Genomic DNA, 22,368 nt, shown 5'->3' with positions numbered 1-22,368 from the left:
AAAGGACTGGGCTGGGAGGATCCAGGCAGTGACAAGGCAGAAGAACGTTTAATACGTGATGAGGACAAAACACAAACAAAGCATGTAGACGGAAGAAGCCCCTGACGCTAGATGCGCCGGCCTTTTATGACCACTGAGACGCTAAGAGGAGGAGGGCGAAGCTCCGCTGTTCGGAAGCGTCCGGAGTCTCCGAGGAACGCGTCCAGTGTCTGAGAGGGACACCAGCAAGGAAGAGAGCACTGTACAGGGGGTCGCGCGTTCTGCACAGTAATGCAGCTTGGTTCAGAGGCACTTTCCCAGGTAGTCGTGCTCGGGGTCCAGCCTGATGGAGCCTTTACAGTGGTGGGTCGCACCGCGATCATAACAACGGACAGTCATGGGGAGAGTGAGGAACTCGTGCACGGCGGCCGGGATGGCGGAGGAACTGTGACACTTAGTTCACGTGTGGAGAGTAGTGATGCAGAACTATCGATGGTACTATCGATACTATCGATAGCTGAATCGCTATCGAACTATCGATGGTAAAAAATAGTATCGATAGCGCTATCGATAGTAAGTAGTATTGATAGTATAAAATCAATAGCGCGAACTCATTGCAGAATAAACTTGGTTCCCCGTGCGCGTGGTACATAGTGGAGCTGGATGAGCAGGCTGAAGGGCAAGAAAGTTGAGGCGCTTGTGTTCTTCACGAGAGTGCTTCGCTGACATGATCATAATGTCGAACTATTCAGCTGTAGCGGAAAGGAAGCCGTTACGTGGGGTGGAACTGTGCGGCTTCAAACGTATATAGCATTGTATGATTTCAAAATAAAATTATCAAGAACTAAGTTTGTTAATTGTAAGTTGTAACTGGTTGCTTTTGCATATGAATTTATCGATCGACATGTGCCGCCATTTTCACAGCAGAAATAATTTCTCTCGCCAAAAATTTGCTCATAAGTTAAGCGAAGCTAATAGTAGGCTATCGCGGATATTTTGGGCAATTTGGCCAGCCCACAACAGCCTTGTTATTCGCACTACTCTGGATAGTTTTTCACGTGGTTGTGATGGTGAAGAATGCTGCAGGAAGACTGTGAAATACGATGCTCTTTATTTGGTCGAACGTAACTCAAAATACAAGTGATACACGCTGCGCACTGATTGCGGCGAGAACAGTCGCTGGCTGTTGAGTAATCTGATAATCGGTGGAACGCTTCGTCTTTTATGGACCTTTTCACAGGAGAGAAAAACGCCGCCATGCTGGGCTGCGCACGGCAGTACAAAGGCCGAGGTCACAGCCTCCACAGTGCATTTTTGGGGGGTCACACCTATTTAGCGCAGCCCAGAGAGGATTATGGCGGCGCCCAGGGAGCCGTGTGTGAAAAGGTCTATACATCAGTCATCGAACCTTCCAGCGTTATCGCTGGTGCTCGCGTAAGCTCTCCAATAATCTTCAAAATTGGCTAGCGCGAAAATCGACACGGACAGAGAAGGAACACTGATGTACAGGACAGGCGCTTCTCTGTCCGTGTCGATTTTCGCGCTAGCCAATTTTGAAGATTATGAACCAACTAGCCCAACAACGTATACTCTTAAGCTCTCCAATAAACTTGAATATTCGCGTGTGGTGCGTAATCCTAACAAAATGATCTCAAACAATCGCGAAGATCTCAAACAATCGCGCAGTCTGCGTCAAACGCTACTAACAGTTTGTGGGTGAAACCCGAATACATCAAAACAAATCAATAAACCCGCCTGGCAGTAGTAATATCGCTAGTAATATTAACGATGGTACTACCAGTTGGACTATCGATAGTTTGTTTACACCACCGATGGTTTCAAAGAAACTATCGATACCATCGATAGTAAATTTGCCAATAGTTCTGCATCACTAGTGGAGAGGCTTTTGCTAACCCGAGAGTTTACCGTATATACATACAGTGGTCTCTATATGTCATGGCGCAAGAATGTATGAGGTGAAACTCCCATCAGAGCGGTCATTGAACCTTGTTATTTTGAAGTTTTTCTTCAAGTTTCAAAATAGAAAAATGTAATGGGGGATAGATGAGGGCTGCAGAGTGAGCAGTCCAACTCTTAAATGCATACATTCAACTGTCAGTATGGGTAACATGAAATTCTTTAACTAGGACGTTCTCATGTAGGGTGGAGATGCTCATGGTTTTTTACAAAGGTTGCATGCCGTTTTTGGAGAGCTTTAGCGTGATATTTCCCTGTTACTGTCACGCTATTTTCCGGGTGATCTATCAGCAAGATTCCCTTTGCATACCAGAAAATGGTAGCCATTACTTTTCTCTCTAAATGTTGGTTCATAAGTTTTTTTTAATGGCCCCCCAAATGCCTTCTTTGTATAGACTTTTTTTTTCTTGATGGGTCTCACCGGTAAAGCCACATTTTCATCCGAGTGAAAGATGGTTGAGAAAATATTTTGGTCACATTCTTAGAGGGTCAAAAGTTCTCTTGAATACAAGCCGTGGGGCTGACATGGTACGGAGAGGTTTTGTGGTACTGATTAGGTCCAGACCTTTGGTGTACCCAAAGCACCATGAATGACTGTACAAGCACTGTCAGTGGCGTTAAGTCCAGAAAAATTACAAGGGGGGACACACCTCGTTGGGATATGGTGGCCATTTTCTTTTCACAAAAATGTTTTCTTTTTATTATATCAAAATTAAATCATACTTTCAAATGAAATTTTAAAATAACGTTTGTTTCTAAGCATAAGTATAGCATATTTCCAGCTCCCTCTCTTCCTCTCTACGTCTATCTTCGAAACTCCCCCATCCCTTTCCCCACTGTAGGGTAGCATACCAGTTTTCCTAGACTGGTCAACGTCCCTGCTTCTGCAAATGAGTTCTGCGGAGTCCCGCAAGGTGGCAGAAGGGTTGACAAAAACATGACTGATCCCCCTTTCATAGGAATCTGTATAACACGAAAGTGAAGCGTGTCTTCACAGGGGTAGTTGAGCGTTTATTATGCATTGTTTCGCCACAAGGGTGAAGGAGTGAGTGCTGTAGCAATAAATTGTAATGTCATACGAAGAATGGCAAGCAGCTCGAAACTTGCAGCGCACTCTAAAGCAGAAAGGGTGCATGAAAAGTACACAGGACGAGCGCAAACTAACAACTGTCACAATTGTTACTTCTTTGTGTGTCAGCAGTGCGCTCCTTTTGGAGACGCGGTGCTGCAGCGAGTGAAGTGGACCTTCGTGCTCTCTGTAACGCTCACCGGACAGTTGCGGTGAAAGCACAAGACGTACAAACTGCCCCCATCATGAGATAAGTGCACGCGCACGAGAGGCACCCCTGTAGAGGCGCGCTTGCATTACAATGCACAGGGCGACGACCTTTAAAGCGCGCCCTCCACGCTCTTCGCGCCATCCCGCTAAGTGATAACAAGACCATGCTGAAGCCACCGAGCTCTGAGTACCGCCAGTGGGTAAATGGTGTATATAAATAGCTCGCCGTTAGTAAGCTAAAGAACGTACATTTTGTGGCCGAGTGGTTTCTAGCTGTGCGCTGCAGAGCTAGGGGTCGTAGGTTCGGCTCCCGGCCACGGAACTTTTATTGCGATAGCAATTATATGGACAGTCTCGGCTGGATTTTGCCGTCGCCGTCGCCGCCGTCATGCGCCTTATATGTATAAGTATGTATATATATATAAAAGCCCAAAGAAAAATAATTCAGAAAAATGCTCCTGAAGCGCGGAATCGAACCAGGGACCTCTTCCTCCGCAGCGAGTGGCGCTAGCCACTACGCCACGAAACGCAGATCCTCCACGTAGGTAACGGCGAGCGTTTATATACACACCCTTTACCGCTGGACGGGCTCAGAGACGGCTGCGCTTATAAGCATTTCTTCATTACCAGCGAGATGACGTTAGGAGCGCGACAGGCGCATTTAAAAGTCGTCGGCGAGCTCACTTGCGCAGGGAGAACCTTGCCCTTCCGCTGTCTGCTCGCGCTGTTTTCTTGTGCTGAGGGGAAGAGGGATGTTTCACGCTTTCACCGTGATGTCCGCGCTCATGTTACGGAGCGTAGGAAAGCCACTCGAGCTCAAGGGACGCCGCTTAACGAACAAACAGAAGATGAGCGCGAACTATCAAGTGACACAGCTCGACACTTGAAGCACGCTAGTTTCCTTCGCTGCTTCGGCCGCCTTTGCAACAGGAGCGCTGTTCAAACTGAGTATCCATTGGCGAGCCTCACTTCATATAGCATTAGTTTCTTGCTATCGCATTCATTGCTTCGGCCTTGCGGCGAAACTGTGACTTTTTTCTTCTAGTTGTTTTCTTTGCCATCTGTTAGTGTATACTTTACAACATCAGATCCGTGACGGAAATACGTCAGTGAAGCCATGGTGGATCCCGGCATAAAACACTTTCATGGTAAAAAGAAAATATACAACCACCTGTTCGTAGCACGAAGCCACAAGGAAATCCATACAGATTCTCAGAAAGAAAGCTTTTAGTTGCCGAAAAATTCGTCCTGGTCCAGGTTTCGAACCCGGGATGAGGACGTCTGGAGGGACACTTGCAAGGGGTGTCCCCCAGCTTGAACACAAGAGGGTCAGGACCCCCCTGACCCCCCATGATTTACGCCACTGAGCACTGTTCTATGAAATATTAAATTTTAGGTCCATTTTCAGACACCTCAGCCTGTTGAGTGCGCATGATAGGCCTCTCAGCTCAGCTTGATGATTAAAATATTTAAAGCAGTTGACCATCCCGACCTTGGTTTCAACTTGCGCATTCATATGGTCATCATTTCTAAACTTGAAACCAGTAGGCAGTTTTAAAATAGGGGTACGCAAAGCTTTGCATTTTGTTGCATACATGCACTATTTCCGTTAGTTAAAGGGACACAAAGGCAAATATTAAGTCAACGTTGATTGTTGAAATAGCAGTCCAGAAACCTCGTACTGCTACTTTTGTGCCAAAGAAGTGCTTATTTTTAAATAAAATCACGTTTTAGTGGTCTGCATCGCGTTAGCGTACTTCAAATCACCCGCCTGAAAGCGGTGTTTCTCACGTCGCTGCTGCCATGCCCAACGTTGCCCGCCTTTACTGCACGGCGGCGTGCGCCATTCGGGCATCCGGCAACATAACAACATTTTGTCGAACTTTCTGTCAGAGGGACTTTCACGAGCACGCAAAACACACGCGGCAGTACGCGACACTGAAACTACCACTGAGACGCGACCGCGTGAGCGAAGCAGGGTGCCGGGCAAAGCACAGTTTGGCGAAAATGGAACCTTTCCACCACGCGCGCCGTTTCCCATAGCAGCGCCAAAGAGGTTCTTTTTAAATGCGAAGCATTTCTTAGCGAACTTCTGCGACTTTGAGCGTATCTATCTATCTATCTATCTATCTATCTATCTAGCCGCCTACGACTTCGTGCTCTCCTGGTCGCTTGGTTCATCGAATGTGCACCAAAATTGGTATGGCGTAACATGACTGTATGACAAACATAAATGACAAGTCACAACATGAAAATCATGACACGCATGTCATGTACAGCATGATTTACATGCTACGCTCATGGTGCGCTGGCGGCCGTTTCGCTAGTTTGATATACACCAAACAGGTATCATTGCGACGTGCCTGTGTGACGAACATAAATACACGAGTTAACATGAAAATCATGACACGCATGTCATGCACAGCATGACTTACGTGCCACGCTCATGGTGCGCTGGCGGCCGTTTCGCTAGCTTTATATACACTAAAATTGGTATCTTGCGACGTGACCGTGTAACGAACATAAATAACACGAGATAACATGAAAATCATGACACGCATGTCATGTACATCATGACTTACGTGGCACGCTCATAGGGCGCTGGCGGCAGTTTCGCTAGCTTTATATACACTAAAATTGGTATTGCTCGACGTGACTGTATGACGAACATAAAAACTCGAGTGAACATGAAAATCATGACACGCATGTCATGTACAGCATGACTTACGTGCCACGCTCATGGAGCGCTGGCGGCAGTTTCGCAAGCTTGATATACACCAAAATTGGTATCTTGTGACGTGACTGTGTAATGAACATAAATAACACGAGTTAACATGACAAATCATGACACGCATGTCATGTACAGCATGACTTACGTGCCACGCTCACGGCAGCGCTGGCGGCAGTTTCGCTAGCTTGATCTACCCGAAATTGGTATTGCGCGACGTGACTGTGTGACGAACATAAAAACTCGAGTTAACATGAAAATCATGACACACATGTCATGTACTGCATGACTTCCGTGCCACGCTCATGGAGCGCTGGCGGCCGTTTCGCTAGCTTGATCTACCACGAAATTGGTATTGCGCGACGTGACTGTGTGATGAACATAAAAACACGAGTTAACATGACAATCATGACACGCATGTCATGTACAGCATGACTTACGTGCCACGCTCATGGGGCGCTGGCGGCGGTTTCGCTAGATTTACATACACCAAAATTGGTATCTTGTGACGTGACTGTGTAACGAACACAAATAACACGAGATAACATGAAAATCATGACACGCATGTCATGTACATCATGACTTACGTGGCACGCTCATAGGGCGCTGGCGGCAGTTTCGCTAGCTTGATCTACCCCGAAATGGTATTGCTCGACGTGACTGTATGACGAACATAAAACTCGAGTGAACATGAAAATCATGACACGCATGTATGTTACAGCATGACTTACGTGCCACGCTCATGGGGCTGCTGGCGGCGGTTTTCGCTAGATTTACATACACCAAAATTGGTTATCTTGTGACGTGACGGTGTAACGAACACAAATAACACGAGTTAACATGAAAATTATGGCACGCATGTCCGTACAGCATGACTTACGTGTCACGCTCATGGGGCGCTTGCGGCGGTTTCGCTTAGATTTATATACACCAAAATTGGTTATCTTGTGACGGTGACTGTATGACGAACCATAAAAACACGAGTTAACATGACAATCATGACTCGCATGTCATGCACAGCATGACTTACGTGCCACGCCTCATGGGGCCTGGCGGCCGTTTCGCTAGCTTTATATACACTAAATTGGTATCTTGCGACGTGGACCGTGTAACGAACATAAATAAACGAGATAACATGAAAATCATGACACGCATTCATGTACATCATGACTTACGTGGCACGCTCATAGGGCGCTGGCGGCAGTTTCGCTAGCTTGATCTACCCCAAATTGGTATTGCTCGACGTGACTGTATGACGAACATAAACAACTCGAGTGAACATGAAAATCATGACACGCATGTCATGTACAGCATGACTTACGTGCCAACGCTCATGGGGCGCTGGCGGCGTTTCGGCTAGATTTACATACACCAAAATTGGTATCTTGTGACGGACTGTGTATAAACATAAATAACACGAGTTAACATGAAAATCATGACACGCATGTCATGTACAGCATGACTTACGTGCCACGCTCACGGAGCGCTGGCGGCAGTTTCGCTAGCTTGATCTACCCTGAAATTGTATTGCGCGACGTGACTGTGTGACGAACATAAAAACTCGAGTTAACATGAAATCAGACACGCATGTCATGTACTGCATGACTTCCGTGCCACGCTCATGGAGCGCTGGCGGCCGTTTCGCTAGCTTGATCTACCACGAAATTGGTATATTGCGCGACGTGACTGTGTGAGAACATAAAAACACGACGTTAACATGACAATCATGACACGATGTCATGTACAGCATGACTTACGTGCCACGCTCATGGGGCGCTGGCGGCGGTTTCGCTAGATTTACATACACCAAAATTGGTATCTTGTGACGTGACTGTGTAACGAACACAAATAACCCGAGTTAACATGAAAATTATGACACGCAGGTCATGTACAGCATGACTTACGTGTCACGCTCATGGGGCGCTGGCGGCGGTTTCGCTAGATTTATATACACCAAAATTGGTATCTTGTGACGTGACTGTATGACGAACATAAAAACACGAGGTAACATGACAATCATGACTCGCATGTCATGCACAGCATACTTACGTGCCACGCTCATGGGGCGCTGGCGGCCGTTTCGCTAGCTTTATATACACAAAATTGGTATCTTTGCGAACGTGACCGTGTAACGAACATAAATACACGAGTAACATGAAAATCATGACACGCATGTCATGTACATCATGATTACGTGGCACGCTCATAGGGTGCTGGCGGCAGTTCGCTAGTTGATCTACCCAGAAATTGGTATGCTCGACGTGACTGTATGACGAACATAAAAACTCGAGTGAACATGACAAATCATGATCAGCATGTCATGTACAGCATGACTTACGTGCCACGCTCATGGGCGCTGGCGGCGTCTTCGCTAGATTTACATACACCAAAATTGGTATCTGTGACGTGACTGTGTAACGAACACAATAACACGAGTTAACATGAAAATATGCACGCATGTCATGTACAGCATGACTTACGTGTCACGCTCATGGGGCGCTGGCGGCGGTTTCGCTAGATTTATATACACCAAAATTGGTATCTTGTGACGTGATTGTATGACGAACATAAAAACACGAGTTAACATGACAATCATGACTCGCATGTCATGCACAGCATGACTTACGTGCCACGCTTATGGGGCGCTGGCGGCCGTTTCGCTAGCTTTATATACACTAAAATTGGTATCTTGCGACGTGACCGTGTAACGAACATAAATAACACGAGATAACATGAAAATCATGACACGCATGTCATGTACATCATGACTTACGTGGCACGCTCATAGGGCGCTGGCGGCAGTTTCGCTAGCTTGATCTACCCCGAAATTGGTATTGCTCGACGTGACTGTATGACGAACATAAAAACTCGAGTGAACATGAAAATCATGACACGCATGTCATGTACAGCATGACTTACGTGCCACGCTCATGGGGCGCTGGCGGCGGTTTCGCTAGATTTACATACACCAAAATTGGTATCTTGTGACGTGACTGTGTAACGAACACAAATAACACGAGTTAACATGAAAATTATGGCACGCATGTCATGTACAGCATGACTTACGTGTCACGCTCATGGGGCGCTGGCGGCGGTTTCGCTAGATTTATATACACCAAAATTGGTATCTTGTGACGTGACGGTATGACGAACATAATAGCACGAGTTAACATGAAAATCATGACACGCATGTCATGCACAGCATGACTTACGTGCCACGCTCATGGTGCGCTGGCGGCCGTTTCGCTAGCTTTATATACACTAAAATTGGTATCTTGCGACGTGACCGTGTAACGAACATAAATAACACGAGATAACATGAGTCATGACACGCATGTCATTTACATCATGACTTACGTGGCACGCTCATAGGGCGCTGGCGGCAGTTTCGCTAGCTTGATCTACCCCGAAATTGGTATTGCTCGACGTGACTGTATGACGAACATAAAAACTCGAGTTAACATGAAAATCATGACACGCATGTCATGTACAGCATGACTTACGTGCCACGCTCATGGAGCGCTGGCGGCAGTTTCCGCTAAGCTTGATATACACCAAAATTGGTATCTTGTGGACGTGACTGTGTAATAACATAAATAACACGAGTTAACATGAAATCATGACACGCATGTCATGTCACAGCAGACTTACGTGCCACGCTCATGGAGCGCTGGCGGCAGTTTTCGCTAGCTTGATCTACCCTGAAATTGGTATTGCGCGACGTGACTGTGTGACGAACATAAAACTCGAGTTAACATGAAAATCATGACACGCATGTCATGTACATGCATGACTTACGTGCCACGCTCATGGAGCGCTGGCGGCCGTTTCGCTAGCTTGATCTACCACGAAATTGGTATTGCGCGACAGTGACTGTGTGAGAACATAAAAAACACGAGTTAACATGAAAATCATGACACGCATGTCATGTACAGCATGACTTACGTGCCACGCTCATGGGGCGCTGGCGGCGGTTTCGCTAGCTTGACCTCACCACGAAATTGGTATTGCGGACATGGACTGTGTAACGAACACAAATACACGAGTTAACATGAAAATTAGACACGCATGTCATGTACAGCATGACTTACGTGTCACGCTCATGGGGCGCTGGCGGCGGTTTCGCTAGATTTATATACACCAAAATTGGTATCTTGTGACGTGACTGTATGACGAACATAAAAACACGAGTTAACATGACAATCATGACTCGCATGTCATGCACAGCATGACTTACGTGCCACGCTCATGGGACGCTGGCGGCGGTTTCGCTAGCTTGACCTACCCCGAAATTGGTATTGCGCGACATGACTGTGTGACGAACATAAATAACACGAGTTAACATGAAAATCATGACACGCATGTCATGTACAGCATGACTTACGTGCCACGCTCATGGAGCGCTGGCGGCCGTTTCGCTAGCTTGATCAACCCGGGAATTGGTTTTGCGCGACGTGACTGTGTGACGAACATAAAAACACGAATTAACATGAAAATCATGACACGCATGTCAAGTACAGCATGACTTACGTGCCACGCTCATGGTGCGCTGGCGGACCAAAATTGGTATCTTGCGACGTGACCGTGTGAGGAACATAAATAACACGAGTTAACATGAAAATCCTGACACGCATGTCATGTACAGCATTACTTACGTGCCACGCTCACGGTGCGCTGGCGGCCGTTTCGCTAGCTCGACCTACCCGAAGTTGGTATTGGCGCCCGTTACTGTGTGACGAACATAAATAATAGGAGTTAACATGAAACCATGACACGCATTTTCCTCAATGACATACAAGACGATGTATGCAGCTCTTTGCTGGCTGCTTCGCATTACATCGATTCCCACAATGCGTGGGATCTGCCGGCTTTTTCCATGAATCAAACAGAAACGAACAAGCAGCATTTTATTACGTTATTGATGCACGGAAGGTTCTTTTTTTATTGCAGCTAGTTTGATTACGAGTGATTAATTGTGGTCGAACTCTCTCATGTCATCGGGATCATTTCCAAAATGCGCCGCTCGTGGCGCTCATCGTGCTACACATTTAGCTTTTAGCTTAATTTCTCGGTAAGTAGGGCACTGCTGTTGATAATATTGCCGTTTTAGACGTCATACATTGAGCTTTTACTCTGACATAAATTGTTATTTGCCTTTAGTGTCCCTTTAACGTGGATAACGTGGACGCATACGCAGTGGCGACAAACACCAACGCAAAGCTTTGTGTACCCTGTTCTAAAACTGCCTAATGACTTACTGTAGCATACCAAGCACATTTACTGCCATACACACTGATTATTCTACTGTATGTATCTCTGGTGGAACCTACTCCTTTGCACAACGACTTATCATGCTCCGGTACTCACAATTAAAGTTGTGCCACAGCAGCCTTGTTGGGCTGGTAAGTGAGCTGAGTATGTGTTAAAGCCTACTTACAAAACTTTTCATTGCCCTCATAGTTTTTACCGCATGTATACTGCACCTGCCTTTTTTGCAAGGTGTATCAAAACAAAAGAAATGATGCACAAGCTGAGGATCTCTCATGATTACCCTTTAGGCTTCTCTATTAACAAGTTCTTAACTGCAAAACAGTTCATAATTGCTTCAGGTGCTGCACAGGTCTGCTGAATGTCAGACATGTCCCTGCCATTTCTTGAGTTTGGTGAATTGCCACTATGTATACCCTATCAGTCTAGCACAGTGACTGTACATAGACAAATGGTTTTGCAAGTGCCTTGCTTGTCAGTTGGAATTTTTATTGGTGGTCTGACTTTAGAGCATTCTTGGTGTTGTGCTGTAGAGTTTATAAACCCTGCCACAGTGCCTCTTGTGTGGTCTGGAGTGTCAACATGTGTCACCCTGCTGACCATCACTTGTGTGAGTGTTGCACAAGCCTGACTTCACAAGCTACACACTTGTGTCAGTGTGCAGAGGAGTGCCTTTTTCTTTCTGGGGTTTATGGTCACTCAGCTTACTTTAGGAAACTTGCATCCTCTAGGAATATATATTTTAGTGATTTATTAAGAAATGGTTGCTGATTTTGCTCTACCTGGTTTACATTTAAAAAATTGAAGGGTTGTTGCATGCATGATAAGAGCTGCACAGTTTAAAAAAAAGTTACCCTGGACGAGGCATAGATCTAGGGCTGCCATGTAGGTTAAACATTTTATCATAATGCTGATCCCACAGCTTGTAAAGCAGCCAGGGAGGTGGCCTAGTGGTTGCTGTGCTCGGCTGTTGACACGAAAGACACAGGGTCGATCCCGGCCACGGCGGTATTTTTCTGGATTTCATTCTTTTTGTGCAGGTGGGAATGGCCATGACATGTGACATTTTGTTACATGCACCTCTGTTTTAAAGTGCTTGTATTATGATGCTTGTCACCTCATGTACCTTTGCAGTGCCTAGAATGATAGTTCTATGTTTCCACTATGTCTGCAAAGAGCTTTGATAAAGTAGGGCTTAAAAATTTAATAAGCTGGACAAAGACATGAGATATGAGTTGGCATGTAAAAACTGCTCAATCTGCTTTCTGTTTTTACCCCAGGAGGTTACTGCAGGATACAGTCAAACGTAGTGAAATGCACTGATTTAAGTTAGTCTGTGCTGTAAATCGATTAATGAAGGTTGTTGGTATGATTAATCCAGCAGCATATTGCCAGGTTTGATATGTCAAAGTTATCATTAAATGTGGGAACAATGCAAATGGGATAGTAGTTTTCATGACATGCTCAAAGTCTCATTTACACATTGCTCAGAAATCCATTCAGTAATTAATTCATACTAGTGTACTAATTTATTTATAACTTCATGTTAATTGTATCTGGGGTTTGAATGTACATGCCATGGCCAGAAATAAAGGTGATAGGTGATTTAGTTTATCTAATTTTTCTTGATGTGGAATGGTGTTTTGGCTTTTTGGGGGTTATTTGGGGTTATTTGTAGAGTTTTTTGAATATAAGCTCACTGGTAAATAATCTCTCTAATGTTATTTGCTATTGCTAGGAAGGAATATTCTAAATGCTGGATTATGAAGGGTTCATGTGAAAATTAAGACGGAAGTTTATGGCAAACTGCAATTAGCAGATGGCGTTGTTTAGCAATGCTGGAGATCACTTGCAACAGATGATTTAGGACTTCAGCCATCAAAGGCTAGGAATAATCATGAGAATTAGTGGTGCATTAGTGTAGGATGCGACTGCTGTTACTAAGGCAAGCCTGGGAAACTAATGATAGTTTGTGGTTACTAGTCAGCCTCTGGATTTTGGCAAGGTAGATTTTGTACAAGTCAAAAAGACACAGGGAGTGTGGGTCATAAGAAGGAAATCAGATTGGTCAACGTGGGTCAGAGCTCATATGGCAGCACTCTCAGGTCATGAGTGGTAGATCACTGATATATTTGAAATGAAGAGTGTACAATGAGTATATTATACCAGTACAAATTCTGTGGTACTAATCCATAGGGTTGAAACTTGAAGCTTGATAAAGTATGTTGAGCTGAGATAACTGGTTTATTAGTGTAACGGAATGGGTGCCAAGAGAAGGAAAGAACAGTGGAGCATGGCAGATCAGGTGGTGTAATGATGTTACAAGATTCGCAGAATATATAGTGGAGTAAGTCAGGTTAATTGGAGATCACTGTGAGATGCCTTCATTCAGCACTGGACATGAGATAGGCTGGTAATGAAAACCCAAATGGCAAAGATTACAATAGCTATGCCATGCCATATTTTCTGCCATGAAAGTTTTTTTTTTTTCTTATGCTCATGAGAAAGCTACTGCTAAAAGCAGTGTTGCTCTGTATTTTTCCAGGACAGCTCTGAAGCGGAGGTCTCAAAGTCTAACCTGGCACACGCAGATGCAAGTTTCACATCATGTTCTCAAGTTTTATGTAAAGAACCTTCTGCCATGTCATTTCCTATGTGTGTTACCTTACTATAGTTGTAGGGCCTACATCAACACTGCATGCTTAGGATTTTGCAGCCTGAAAAGCTAAGTTACTTATCAGCAAATAGGTGTTTTCAAGTGCAGTATCACTGTTGTATGGAAAAAAGGAATGCTTGACTCTTCTATGCGGAAATTTGGCTATTATTTTGGCAAACTAGGTGTGCGTCACTGTGCTAGGTGAACTTGTGCTTGGAAATGCAACACATATTTTAGACATGCTGCCATGGGATCACTTTTGCCATTGGACACTATGAATTAATCAGTTATTTACTTTGCATTCCCTCAGAGCATAGAGGGGAGATGAATTTATTATTTGAAGCGGAAATGACAGAAAATTTAACATGTATCATTATTAAAATGGTGAATGTGCTAAGCATAAAGTTTGCAAAGTGTTCAGCTAGTGGCTTGAAGGCAAACTGGGTGGTGTCTATGCAATGTGGACAAATGATGGCAAAGATGTGCTTATCCAGTGAATGCACAGTGGTGGTGCCGTTTTTATTGTGCTTTGGTTTCTGGCTGGCATAAAGGCAGAGAGAGTGGCATCAAAAAAGGCTTGTGTAAATATTCAAAAATTTAAACAAACAAATCTAACATGCATAGTTCAGTTCAATGCTTGAACCAAATAGTGTTAATATACTGCATATTTGTCAGAGGTCTTTTCTTTTTCCTCGAAGTGCCAGCAGAAACATGCAAACACCCACAAGGGAAAAACTAAAACAACAAGGCGTTCTTTTTTTAATTATTATTTCACGTTCCTTTCTTGGACTACCCTAGCTAGTGCACAGTCTGCAATATAAACTACTCTGGGTACAGTAGTCAGATGTGGTACAGCTGTGAAACTGTGTCAAAGTGCCACATTTGCAACTTGATGTGCTAAGTTGTGCCCAAACCAGATATATGCCCCTTATTGTGTTCAAGGTGCTCAATGTGCTCAAAACTGCAGCATTACATATGTTAGAGTGCAGATATAGTGTGATGCACAATAATGAAATTCTGAGCTTGTTTGTATGTCATTACTAAAAAAAAGTTAGTGTAGGGCAAGTACATGGGGGACTAGCCTAATAGGTGTGTGATGCCAGTTATCTAAGGAATGTTCTAACAGCAGTTGCAGAGGTGGTTTTAGAAAACATTCTCATAAAATTTACATAGGACCACTCGGAAAAGAAAAAATGTCCCCGTTATTTCTTGCATACACGTGGTTTCCCACAGTCTTGAGAGATGGCTGAACAGTCCAAAGGTATAGGTGTTTTCGCACATCTTTGAAGTTGGTTGCTGTCAAGAAGCAGTGTTATTATGAAAACATCAACAACAATAAGAAACACAAAGTGCAAATATTGGTTGTATTTGTAATGCCATGCTTAGGATACTGCTGTCAGGTTGGCAGCAGTAGGTTATTCATTGCATCTATGACCGTCCCGGAGAACATACAAATATTGTTGTTAAAAATGCACATGACGGCTAGCTTGCACATAATTGTAAAAATTGTGGTTGTAAGCCGCCCTTTAAAAACATGTACCATTGTAAGTAATGACCGCGACAAGTTGACATGCAAAATGTTGAAGCCAATATGATTTTAAGACTCAAGTGAGATTTTGTGAGCACCCTTTATATGTTCTGAACAAAAATCCATCATTGTAGGTAGTGCGAAACTTTACTAAGGATAGATACATAAAGGACAAGCTGTAAATGCTTGTGGCTTGTTCTATTTTTATCTGTCCTTAGTAAAGTTTCACACTACCTACAATGATGTATCATTACCAACTAGCCTGATAAAGTTGTCTGTGTGGGCAATAAAAGATTGGATTTTTAAAGGTTATGCAACCTTGCATGTAACGTGTGTCACTGAATTGTTTAAATTGTGCTTTTCAGGAATAAAATGCTGTAGAAAGTTAGCACTCTGTCTTGTGTGTCGCTTTTTTGTTTGCCCATGTACTTTTGCTAAACAAAGTTTTTCTCAGGCGGCACCACTTTATGCATGCTTCGCATAGAATTATAATGAGGTGTTTGAGCACAGGAACTCCATGCAGAGAGTGATAAGGTGCATTTTTTTTATGTGTGCTGCCAGGTACTTCCTGTAACCAAAATAATTTGAAACACTTTTCGGGGGAAATGTTGGTGAATGAGCACAATGTCTAGATGTCAGATTGTAAATTAAATAAATGTGTTGTGCAGTGGTTGTGTAAATGCATTTATCATAGCAAATGTGGCTTCCTCAGCTAGTCATACACTTGTTTGCTTTCGAAAGTAAGCTCTCTCTGATTTTCTGTTCTTCTTTTTTCACCTAGTTCTTATGACTTGTAGGCAACCATCAGGTTACAAATTTTACCTTTTTAAATATAAAAAGCAAGAATACTGTGCTAGTGGTTGAGATGCATGCAAAGCAGCTATTATATGCTCAGACCTGCATCACACCAACGTACTATATGTAGATTGCAAAACACAGGAGAATCTTCTTGGCTTCTGTCATTTGCCCTATATTTATTTTACCAAACTTACTGAGAAATTTGTCTAATATGTCCCTTCCTTTGGCAATTTATTAAGACAGTGAAACAAATGCATCTAAAGAATGTTTCCATTCAGTATCTTTTGTAACTCCTGAGCATGGATGCAGGGCACTTTGCTGCTATTTATGCCATGACCACTTTCAAGCATCTGTGTAGGCTACTTTAATATTAAAGGGGCCCTGTGACTCAAATAAGCATGTCATTTTCATCGCTTCCTCTGATACTGTGGAATGCACCTATATCATTGCACAAGTGGCATTACCAAAAACAAATTTTGTTTCGACGACGGAGAAACCACCTGATTTCGGGACTATAGCGACACACAACGGTTATTTTGTCATCGCAGTGACGTTTCATCATGTGTGGCAGTAACGACATTGGCCATGCGTTTTGATTGGCTTGGCTCGACAAGTCGCATGTAACACTCACATGGTCCAGCAAGGCCGCGCGTTGTGGGCTAAAAGATATAAAAGCCCTTTTTATACCTCATCAGATCTAAAAGGATTTCCGTTTTCAATTTACATAGTTTCTAAACATTTGCAACACGACACTAGGTGCGAGTGGTGCAACGGTCAGCATGAGGCAACACTTCCGGTAAATTCCTATGAGAGGCACACATTGATTGGAACCAGCCAAAAACGTCATTGGCTGAGTGAAATGCAAAAGGGGGTGTTTTTTTCTCAGCATCTGCTTGGGTTTGAACTTTGAAGGATATTAACTTCAGTTTTCATGCACCAATTTTATAATCCTTTTGGGGTCATCTCAGCATTGAATACTCACACACGCAGTGTTACAAAGGCAGTCTCAAAAACGTCGCAGGGCCCCTTAAGAAATACTTCAAGGTAAGTCGGACCGACAGGTGGTCCTAAATGTGAATTGCAAGATTTAATGTCACTGGCTGTCTTTTGATGACTTCATTTCCTTTCATTAAGAAACATGGCTTTTTGCCATGATGGATACTCAGCTATTTAAAACTTGATTGTCCAGCTGTATTTGATCTTCATTATTAAATTTTGGTAAAAAGTTGGTATTGCAGATCTTACCCTGTTGGGTGATGTGGTGTTCTGCTTCTGAGCATGATGTAATGGGATATTTTCCCAGCCATTGTGGTCACATTTTAATGACATTGGAATGCATACACACTTGTGCACCAATTCTAGATGGCCAGATTAAATCTGACATCTGTTGTTTTTCGTGTTTGTTAACCTGTAAGCCAAATTTCTTGCCTACTTGCAAAATAAAACTCAAACCATCCGCAGCCAGCTGCCACTAACTGTAAAATTGTGCAGTCTGCTCAGATCTTAGTGTTTATTACACAAAATTGTTCAGACTCTAAATACAGCAATACAGCCATTTTCTCTGTGAAGTGGCAAGTAAAAATATGGGTCACCCTTGGAGTGAAAGCCAACACTTAGTCTCAGAGTTCTGGTTCTTGAACCAAATTAAATCATAAAGTCACTTGAAGTCATTTTTCTGTGTGCTTCCTTCAGGTATCTATATTGTTAAGGATGTTTGGCACATTGCTTTTTTACAGGGGGTAGTCTTAATATATGCAATCAAACAGCAGAGTCCTTCTTGCTGTTGGAGCAGCTGAAGAAGGACATTGACAAGCACAAAGACAAGAAGGAGGTAGCTTCTTTTTTTATTTTTCATCTTGTGAATCATGTGGTATCTTGTTCAGTCTGAAAAACTTATTATTGCAGTTATCTTTCTTAGTGCTTGGAAACAAAGCAGATCTGAGTGCAGAAAGGAGGTTGAGACACAGTCAGCCATAAACTGGGCCACCAAGGAAAGAGGTGAGATTTTTCTAAAAAAAAAAAACTTTCATTTCTTCTATTGGGAAGTGCACATTATTATTTATATGCCTTTCTTCTGTCTGCTCTCTATTAGCTTTGTACCTTTGTAGGTAGTAGTTGTTTTTTATGGCCCTTAAACTTGATAACCATACAAAATAAAAATTACCGAAACCCTTCTGTTTTTCATACTCTAGTTGTAATATGAGGTACTCTACTGCTCTAATATAAAATAATCTGCCTGGCCATGGTGAAATATGCCAGCCCCGCCACGGTGGTCTAGTGGCTATGGCACTCGACTGCTGACCCAAAGGTCACAGGATCGAATCCCGGCCGCGGAGGCTGCATTTTCAATGGAAGCGAAATTTTTGAGGCCTGTGTACTTAGATTTAGGTGCACGTTAAAGAACCCCAGGTGGTCGAAATTTCCGGAGCTCTCCACTAGGCGTCCCTCATAATCATATCGTGGTTTGGGGCGTTAAACCCCAGATATTATTTTATGGTGAAATATGCATTTTGTCAGTACAACAAGAACTTGTTGCAGTTCAGTTTACTTGTTCGTTATGGCTCATCTTTTAGTTGAAAGCATTCCCAACCACTTCTTTAAGCATGTTAAAGGGACGCTAAAGGCAAATGTTAAGTCAACATTGATTACTGAAAAGCATTCCAGGAAACTCGTAGTGCTTGTTTCATGCCAAGTAAATGCTTATTTTTAAAGAAAAATCACATTTTAGTGGTCCGCACAGCGTTAGTGCACTTCAAATCGCTTGCCTGGGAAGGGCCTCCAGATGTAGTGTTTGCCTTGCCCAACGTTGCCCGCTTTGCTGCCCGGCAGCCAATGCTGCGGTTATCACATAATCCTCTGCACAAAAGTGCAGCGATCACACATGCAGATTTCTTGGTGTTTAGCACAATGTCGCAGAGGTACGGCACTCGGCTACTTCGGCATAGGGGTTTACTTGCAGCACCCATTGGAAAGTCACGTCGGTTTCTTTGCTGCAGCTGCTGTTGCTCAAGTGGCGCACACCATTCAGGCACCTGGCAACATAACAGGGACGCGACATTTTGTCGAACTTTCCGTTAAAGCAACTTTCATCATCTGTGCCCCAAAAAGAGACTGAACCTGTCTTCTGTTGTAGTCTTTTAACGTGATAGTTTTAAAGAGCTCGTTTCGCAGAAATTCCGGTGTTGGTGTGTCATTGGTTGTGAGCGAAAAAATCATCATCTTGTCCGTGACAGAAAAATGAGAAAGCTCAAACTAAATAAATAAAAAAATGTTGGGTTCGAATGAGAATCGACCCAAGCCATCTGCGTGGTAAGCAGGTGTTCTACCACACAGCCACGCCTCTGCGTGGAACTACACTGAAGTAACTTTCATGCTCATCAAAACATACACGTCTGTATACAGGTGTCACAGTACGAGATGTAATATCGCAGTAATATTGTGTGGTGCAAGTGTAAATTGGTATTGGGCGTCACACCATGTGAATATCATAACTACTTGGTGTTTTAAGCCAGCCACCCATTACAAAAGGCACACACCTTAGTGCGCGCATTCTGTTACACACACATAGTGGTCTAAGTAACACACTAGGGGCAAGATATCGCTATCGCGTTCAACTCTTAAAGGCGAAGCTTAAGCGTCCCCCAATTTTTTTTTCTTGTAATGTGCAGAGTAACACTTAGCTGTGTGCAAGTATATTTGCAGGTGACACATTTTAAACATACATTGTCTATCGAAAAAGTACCTGCCTAAAAGCCCTAGCAGTCAGTAATAATCATGGAGTGGCTTGTACTCCTGGACTAGAATAACAGATAAAAAACTTCAATTCTTTGAGCGAACATGCTTACATCAGTGCTTTATTTATTTCAGTGCGGTTTGCTGAAGTGTCGGCATTTGATCGGAAATCTCTTATTGAGCCATTATATACCTGGTCTCAAAGGTCAACCCACCTCCAAGTAAGCTGAAGATAATTTTTATTGGTTCTTTTAGTCTCAACCAATTTAGTTCTGTGAAAAATTACAAAATGAAGGATTTCTTATGAGGTGAAAAATGGGTTTTAATTGTAGCATATTATTCATCTTTTCTTGTATGATACCATAATAGCCTCTCAAGAGGGGTCTTCTACATGAGTAGAAAAGGACAACAGCAGCCTTGGAGAAGTGCATGTAGTTATTGAACAATAGTGCCCTAAGCATGCATGCATACCTGCCAACTCTCCCAAACTTCTTGTAGAGTTTACAAGTATGAGCTTGTTTGTACTTATGTGAATGTTGCGTAAAGTTTTATGAAAAAAAAAAAATTTTGCAAAGAGATTTGCTCATTGATTTGTGCATCTTTCGTTAGCAGTATATTTTGTAGGTGAAAAGATGCAAGAGAGTACCTCTGTCACTAAATTTGCTATGCCCACCTACAAGCCTTTTGCAACTTATCAAAGTAGGCAATTCACCCTCGTACAGAGGAATGATGCTGGTTTTTCCAAGCATCTCTATACACATTGAAAATGCTTCTGTCAGTCTATGAATGGTACAAGACAAAACTGGCAACTACCAACTAAAAGATATCAGTTGTTCTGTGGTGGCAGATACTCCCTTGTCCACTTTATTTTGTATTTTCATCCACTGGATTTGACCTTTCTTTACAATTTCTATGCATCAATAAAAAAATACAAAATATTCTGCTATGCTTTCATTCGCTTGATTATCTGTTTGTTTCATCGTCTCTTCTCATTCATTTGATAGTGAAAGTCTCGACTCCAGAAGGCTGGATGACTTGAGGCAGTATATGATTTTCGTTGGTCAGCTGCCTGCTCCCAAACTTCACATACTACATGATGCTGTTGACAGAAAAAAAAAACGTCCACATATGCTATCATGGCAGCCAGGAGTGCTGGCTAACACTTATACAGTTAAACCTTGTACACATACATAAATGCCCAAGAATGTAGACAGGGGAGCAGCCGCTGTCATAGCAGAATTGTTAGTGTATCGCACACATATGAGGAGGTTGTGGGTTCGGCTCCCACCGGTGGCTAGTTGTTTTTTCGTCTCTTCTTTTACTTTATCGTATAATTTCAACACCTCAATTATAACTACACAAAACTTCCTTTATGCTTTCTTTAACTTCATTATCTGTTGGCTTTATATGGCTGTGGGTATGTGCGTATCGTCACACTCATATAAAGCCAGCAAACAGTGAAAACAACCAAGAAGGAAGCATATGAGAAGTTACTTGTAACTAAATGAAATAAGGAAGTGGTAAAGTAAAGGATATCAAGTAGGATGAAAAAACAGCTAGCCACAGGTAGGATATGAAAGTTAATGCCTTCAGGTGGCATACAGGGCTATTAACCAGTTCCTTTGCAATTTCTTTCTGAAATAGCCATATGGATTCCTTGTAGCTTTGTACTGCAAACATGTGCATATGAATTTTTCCTTTTACATGATGTCTGCAATCGACAGGATGTCCAACTATTTATTGTTGGACATCCAACACCACACTTCACCGGTGTGTGTGTGTGTGTGTGTGTGTGTGCGCGCGCGCATGCGTGCGTGCACTGCTGTCGAGGTGAAGTTGTAATTATAACATGAGCAGAAAAAACGGCTACTGTGCTTGCATGACATGCTTATGAGACTACCTCTGAGCAGTACATATTCTTTACACAAGACCTTGCAATGTTCACCTGTTATCAAACATGCAAAAACAAAACAATTTTCTTTTCAGGCAAATCTACATTTCCTCAGTTGGGCCGCAAAGGCAAAGCAGGCCGCATCACCATGGAACTTTGAGCAAGCAGGCAGCATAACCCACAAACATGAGCATGGACTTGCACATTCCATTTCAACTGCCTAATAAAGATCTCAATGAAGTGGAGCAGGATTCAAGTTCAAATTCCTGCATGCCGCAGCTGAATGTGCCCTGAGCTTGTAGGCATGTTGCCGTTGGGAATAAAGAGGAAACTTATTTAACCATGTGCTTGCCTTTCTTTATATATAGGTATTTCTATTTTCTTCGCATTACAGTCATGCATTTCAGGTTTCCTTTTTTTGTTTTGGTATTTTAAATCTTGATTCAGATGTCTAATGTCTGAATGCTGGTTATCAAGCAGAGCATGAGTGAAAACTACTCACACTGAAATCTTGTTTTGTGCTCTCTAAATG

At 43.1% G+C, this 22,368-nt stretch overlaps 1 pseudogene; it reads left to right on the top strand.

Moving 5' to 3' along the window:
* Positions 1–270: 270 nt before the first annotated feature.
* Positions 271–22,071, top strand: LOC119378413 (NF-kappa-B inhibitor-interacting Ras-like protein 1; annotated as a pseudogene).
* The last annotated feature ends 297 nt before the right edge of the window (positions 22,072–22,368 follow it).

Source organism: Rhipicephalus sanguineus, unplaced genomic scaffold, assembly GCF_013339695.2.
Source record: "Rhipicephalus sanguineus isolate Rsan-2018 unplaced genomic scaffold, BIME_Rsan_1.4 Seq8271, whole genome shotgun sequence".
Lineage (NCBI taxonomy): Eukaryota > Metazoa > Arthropoda > Arachnida > Ixodida > Ixodidae > Rhipicephalus > Rhipicephalus sanguineus.
Note: the sequence above shows the minus strand (reverse complement) of the source record. Positions and strands in the feature narration are given on the sequence as shown.